This window comes from Sander lucioperca, chromosome 23, assembly GCF_008315115.2.
Source record: "Sander lucioperca isolate FBNREF2018 chromosome 23, SLUC_FBN_1.2, whole genome shotgun sequence".
In the NCBI taxonomy this organism is placed as follows: Eukaryota; Metazoa; Chordata; class Actinopteri; order Perciformes; family Percidae; genus Sander; species Sander lucioperca.
The window spans coordinates 17485980-17493244 of NC_050195.1; positions in this window are offsets into that span (position 1 = coordinate 17485980).

Below are 7265 nucleotides of genomic sequence, written 5' to 3' on the forward strand. Positions count from 1 at the left end.
GCAGATGGCACACACACTACCAGTTCCAATTAATCTCTGGCTTTCACTGCAACTCTTCTTAACCTGCACTCGCTGGCCCAATCATCAAGCTACACCAAAATCCATATGGCTGGGAAACTCACACAGGTGGCATTTCATCCCCAGCAGGCTGCCAGAGCAACATACTAACACAGCCAACACACAAACACACCCCAACATTACACACTTAGTCCTGTGCAGTTCCATCAGCACAGATATATTCACATTCAAATGTAAAACTCTCTGAATGAGCACATATGGACACATGCTGAGGCATGAAACAAGAACTAACAACAGAAAGTTGATGTAGTAGATAAAAACAAAACAATTTGAACATATTGCTTTAAAAATGTTTTGAAAGAGGACCCATCAGCTGTTTTATATCCTTGTTTCCCATTTTGGTTGATGCTGAAACCTTGCCAAAAGCTTGGTTGGGTTTCAAACTTAAAAAATGTTTGTGATGAGAGAATAATTCCAGCAAATTTTAGTAATTATTTCTTTTAAGTTTTATTTGTGGTAGTAAGAAGCTAATGTAATGCCTCCTGAGTTTACTGAGTTATGTGGATAACATAACTGAGTAAAAGGCACGAATAGCTCTGTACATAAATGCACAACGATGCAATAAAATGAAGGATAACCATACAATTATATTGTATGGTTATAGTTAGCGTTATTGTACCTCGGCATACTTTAAAAAGTGTGGACACTGGTGGCTATTTCTAATCTGATTGTTTGTCTTCCTTGTTGACGCTGCAAAATGTTCAAACATTGGCTTAATTAGTTCCAGCCATAGGAGCTCCTCACAAGTCTCTCCATCTTGCAATGCACAGCCGCAGTCTTTCTTCAGTCCGTCCTCCTGCCCTATCAGTCCAGAGCAGCCAGCTTCTTAGCCAACCCGCTACTTTTTCTTCGCCCACTCATATCTGCTTTGGTCCACAGGGCTGTGCTGCAGCAGCGACTCGGACTAATGAGTAACAGCAATTGTTTTGCGTCACTGATTCTTCTCCTCACATTTCTATTGCTGTCTTGAACAGTTTTCAACCATGTGATTTTGGGCCCTTGGGTGAAGAGGCTGTCTGCTACGACACACACACACACACACACACACAGAGTGGATGCTTGTTTTGTCTGTATCAAATCCACTAAAGACTGCCTAGCTCTGTGCTGGCTGTGCCATTGTTTCCTACAGGGAGAGACAGAAACAAATTGTCACCCAGTGTTGCGCAAACAATTTCAACTTTGACCTCGGTTGCTGCTGATCTTTTAAAGCGCAACCAATGAGATAACAGCTATTTTTGACGAACCAGTTGTGTTGATGACGTATACCTGCGCCGTGCTTTGCCTTTGCAAGTGTCTGCACAATGATGCTGCGAGGTAGGACGAAGGGCAAATCTCTTTCATCTAAAGGCAGCTTTAGAGTGTACCATACACTGGTAGCCTCGGCCTCCAAAATTGGTCTGAATTTTAAACCACTGCCCCCGTGTGAACACACGCAACACCTTTAATTATTTTTTCTCTGTACATTTCAAATAACATGCAAAATACATAAGTGGGCTCCACAGATAGATAGATAGAAATTGTAAACCACTTCACTGTCCCTATGTGAACACATCTCACAGAGGTAGCAGTTCTGTCGCCTCGGCAGCTCGTTCAAGTCACAGTAAGTCAAGGTAATGCTCATAACGTGGTCACAGTGTGGTTACACATTTCAAAACTTCACACAGACAGCGTTCACTGCAATCTAATATAACAGTGAGCCGAAAACTGTCACAGTGTGGTTACACCTTCTCTAGTCTGGATCAATGGAAGTAAGATAAGATAAGATAGACTTTATTAATCCCACACTAGGGAAAGTACATTTCCAGGATAATTGCCTGACATCACCTTCCTCTCTCTGTGTGTTTCCATTATCAAATTTCGAGCTAGCAAGCTACACGCTGAAAATGTTTTGAAGATAATTTGGATTGCGCGACAAGGCAGGCCTGCTTGGTTCTTTCAGGGAATGATTGTAAAGATTCACAAAGAATTTGTTTAGGGCATTTCCTCTCTAACTGGGATGTTTTGGGTGCGATTGGTGGGATTGCTGTGGACGAAGTACACACGGCTAAGAGCCAATGCTAGAGCTAATTTAATAATAAGTTACTGTGTTGTGTCAACAGTTAACTTCATTTAATATTGTATGTGGCGTTTTCTTTTGCGGGGTGCAAATGTTCCAACAAAGTTCCTTCCTGAGACAAGTTAGCAGAGCCAACGTCTGCTGCGTCTGGAGCTTAGCGCTGACCAGGACCATTGTGATTGGTTTAAAGAAATGCAAACAACCCAGAGTGTTTTTTTTCTCCTATCCCAGAATGCATCTGTGGTGTAGCCAGACCTTACTTTACAGCGCCACACCCACTGCAGCTTAAACATAACGCTGTGCAGACTACAGAAATAATCACACAATCAGCAAAATTGCCAAACGACCTAAAAGCAATGTTACCTATCTCTCAACTTATATTAATCTCCTACTTATCATATCACGTGCAGCTGTCAGCTAAATCCATATGTACGCTGGTCTGAAGTCTGCGTGAGGTGTCAGCTGATTACGTGTCATGTTGTTTAAAAAAAGAAGAAAGTCAAGTCATCGTCTGCTATCATGCTGCACGAACACCACAGGTAGTTTTCTACACAGCAGCACGACACAGCAAAATAAGAAGTTTACCTTAATTAAATCTTGGAGGAGTGCTGGTTCTCACAAACGGCAGGAAGAGTCGCAGCTCACTGAGGCGGTGTCTGCTTGTTCCATTCCTTTCTTTCAGAAACTGAAAACTATCCATTAACAGAACTTTTATTGTGAAGCATCAGCAGTAGGAAGTACTGTGTTTGGTTTGCATTAAATTGTTATAGCTGTGATGAGTCTGATGATCACAAATCTGAACACAGTGCATGAATATAAACTATAAAGTTTGATGACCCTCCCACTCTGTGGGTGGCTCTTGCCATTTTCCCTGTGAGCTGTTTAGTGCCCTGTTTATGGTTATTTTGAAAAACGGAAACATTTCCCTTCGTTTGTGCCCTTCATTTACACGCAAATGGAGAATTCACCTCTGAAAACGAGTCTTTCTAAAACCTCCGGCCAGAGTGGAGATTTTGGAAATCTTCGTTTCCACGTTTGCATGTAAACTGAGACAAACGGAGGTTTAGGCAGCCGAGAGAGAGAAAGAGGAAGTGATTCGTTGCTGTTGTTGCTATTTTCGGGATTCTGATTGGCTAACGTGGGCTTGAGCTTCTCGTTACACTGCCACCTACAGGTTTGGCACGCTCTTGACGGCATTGACGGCATATATACACGGGTACATGTAAACAAACACTTTTCTGAAAACTGACAGCTGTGCACGATGTTATTTTTGAAAACTGAGAGGTTGAAATGTCCATTTATGAAAATAGCCGGCCACGTGTAAACGTAGCACAGGAGATAGTCCGAGTGTCAGAGGTGTGGCAGGAAGAGAGCCACACCTGAGTCCAGTCTTCCTGATTGCCCTTCTTTTTCTACTTGAGGGCTGGAGTTGCAGTTCACAAAATCCCTGCTCCACACCGCCAGCAGGGGTTGTTTTTGGTTGGGTTTGTCTTTTGGGTTCTCTTTTGTTTTCCATACAATCACCCTCACGCCTGCACTCACTACACTACTGATACTACTGAAATACACGTTTTATCCTATTTTATAGTAATATTTAATTTGGGTTAAATTAATTAATTTTAATTTAGTCCTTAACTATGTGTGGTCTCCCTTCTTTTGTTTTGAATTTGAGCTGGTTCATGACAACAATATATACCTTTTTTCAGATGGTGTACTTGACAGAATCATATGAAGTCATCTTACATCTAGCTGCTGCGTTTGCTGTAATTATTCTGTTTTTATTTACATCTTCCTGCAAGTATAAGTTATACTTTACTTAATTTCAGGTGACGAGGTACTAACTGCAGTACTTTGTTGGAAATGTCGATATTTGCTGGTGATGTGTAAACAGGTGGTACTGGCTAGTCTGAGAAGAAATTTAAACATTGAGCTTCAAACACACAAGATCATACACACACACACACACACACACAGACAGACACATACCTACCAACCCTCTGATGGGGCTCCCAGCATGCTTATATGCTCAGCTGATTGATCACACAATAAAGAAAGATCAAATATTGGGACCTTCTTCACACAGCTGAAAGCAGGGCACAATATAAAGGAATGTGTGTGTGTGTGTGTGTGTGTGTGTGTGTGTGTGTGTGTGTGTGTGTGTGTGTGTGTGTGTGTGTGTGTGTGTGTGTGTGTGTGTTTTGTGTGTGTGCGTGTGTAGAAACTGGTTCATGTTGGTAGTTTTATGTTGTTGCAGTGTGTTAGTGCATATGTGCAGTTAGAAGAAAGAAAGACAGTGAGAAGCCATGCGCCAAGTGTTCTGCTGCCAGATGATCAGAAGAGAGGACAGTGAAGGAGAGAGGATGAAAAGATAGGAAGGAAAATGAGGGAAAAGAGGTTGGTGCAGGACGATGGAGAAAAACTAGATAAATAAGGGCTATGATGCAGTTGAAGATGAAAGTTAAGAGAAAGACAGGAAACATAAAACTCATATGATGCAATCGGGAGAAGATTAAGGCCCCGTAAGAAGGATATTAGACCAGTTTGCCAGCAAAATGAAAAAACAAATTTTGTGTACTGTTGCCGTGGTTTTCTTCATTCCTCCCAGCAATCAAGTTTCCATCAGAATGAAACACACTTTTATAATAAATAAAGACTGACAAAATGCAAATCAAAGCATGTCCCCCTCCACTACTGTTGTGCAAGTTTAAGTCAAATTACTGACAGAGCCTAACCTGTTCATCGATACCAACATGACATTTCAAATGTAATGGCAACAAACTTCTCCTGATAGTTTGTATGTGGACCTGATGATGTTGATGGAGGACGTGATGGTATGGAGTGAGATGATTAATTTTGAGGTTTCATTTTTGTGACAAAATTGGACCCATCAGTGTAATTTTAGAAAAGATTCAGCGATAACCAGGTTTCATCCATGAAGAACTGATGGTGTTTATTACTTCATGGACAAAAAAACAGAAAACAATCCATGGATTCCTCGGACATTTAACAAGGGACTGAAGGCATTTCACATTTAAGAACAACTTGTTTATTACTATGGCCATATGGTCAAAATGAAATGATTTAATAGTAATGTAATAAATATAACTTATAATAAACAATAACTTATTTCACCAGTAAATTGCTGTTGAATGACAAAAATAACCACCAGATGGGAAAAGGCTATTTTACAATAACTTTGAATGCACCGCGAGGCTGTATGTTACCAGTTTCAGTGAACGCACCGTCTGTGTTTTTCCGACGTCGGCATCTGCTGCGCTGCAGAGCAGACTGTTACTGTGTTGAAATACAGTCACACTTTACACTGTTTAACGTTAGCTGTCAGCATTTTAACGGTGTTTAATCCAGCTGTTAGCTAAAGGTAGGCTAACGTTACCTGCTGTTGAGTGTAAAGTCAGGCACCGAAATAAGGCACCGTAATTTTCGTTCTTATTCGGTCTCGTTACTACCGTTTAGGTCGGAACCGGTGCCCTCTTGGCACCGCGTTTCGGTACCCAACCCTACCAGAGATCGTTCTCTTCCCTCCTCGTCCAGCCCCATTAGCAGCTGATCCGAGCCCAGGGTGTAGTTAAAGATGACCAAGTGCTGCTGATGGTAAGTACACCTGAGCCCAGGAGAGAGAGGGAGGATGGAGGGATGGCCAGAAAAGAGACACATATCGACAGAAGATGAACAGAGAGACAGAAATGGGGAAATTCAAATTCTAAAAAGCCAATGTGAATAATGCTACGAATCACAATCAAACCTTCTCAACAAGAACAAAGTTTTGCTTGATAATTAAGAGATGTCTGAGTCTTCTGAACACCTTCAGAGAAGAGGTTAGCCTTGTTAGAGCCTACGAGAGTTTGTTGTTCATTTGACAGTGTTAAAAAAGCTACTTTTATGCCACAAAGAAAAGCCAGTTTGATGGAAATGTGTGCTCTGTTAATGAGTTTGTTATTTTAGTTTAGAAATGGGAGTGTAAATGAAATGTGACACTGCGTCATTATACATATTCATGAATGCAGCTCTTACTGAAAGTAAAGTGAAAAGCGTCTTCACAAAAAGCATATTCCTGATTTATTTCACATCATGGTATTACCATGTTTGAAACTGATCATGCTAAACTCAAGATTTTTGTGCAGAAAAAAGAATAATTACCTTCATCTCTCTGCCTGTCAACTTCAATTTCATATGAAGAAATGCAGAAATAGACCATGATTTATCAGCTTATGCTGTCAGTCATCCAGTAAGACAAATGGTCGAGTATCAGCAAAGTGGTAACTTTGTGAACACAGGTGGTTTTTTTCGTGGCTTGTGTCTGGTATTTTGTTGGCTTGCTGTCAGCCTGAGACTGTGCTGATGTGGGCAACCCGTTCTCTCTCCCAACTCGTCACATACTGAAGCGTGATCAGTGGCTCTCAGCCTCAGATACCGATGCAAAAGGAATCCTTCAGCGTCTCTTTGGGACGCAACGGGCAGAGCAGCTGCGTCAAACAACACAGGACTGTCACCCAGGAGGCCGGGGTCTGTGTCCCATTCTTGTCCCGCGTGTCACTGAAAATGTACATTTTGTAACCCCACACACCATCTTTTCCTAAACCTAACTGTCCCGTTCTTGTGCCGCATGACAGTTAAACGTACGTCCTTACCGAGAGTGTCTAAATATGACGCCAAAGGCGACTTTTTGCTCCAAACGCACCTGACCAAGCTGCGCTTTTTGATGCGCTGGGAGTGAGAAGGTGTTGATGTGGGAGGAGTTGTGTCAGCTAGGTTCAGAGTGGTCAGTGCATGTATGGTGTCAGAGATGATCAGGAGTTATAACCCCTGCCTCTGAAGACCAGTGCTAAACAATAGTCTGTATGCGAAGATGGACAATGCGTCTCGACTTCCTCCCCCTGTAAAAAGTGAAGCCAAAATCTTCACCGATCTTTAGTCTGCAGTGGAAACACAGACAACAATGGGCTGAAGGAAGCTTCAGGTTCCTTGAAGATAGTTCTTTAAGAATCTTTTGTCAAAATGTGGTTTTAGTATTTAAAGGTCAGCCGGAGAGCGTGTACAGCCGGAGCAAGGTAAAGTTGAACATACAGTACCAAGTGTGACAGTCAGCAGCGTGACACTGAGCGAGGAGGGG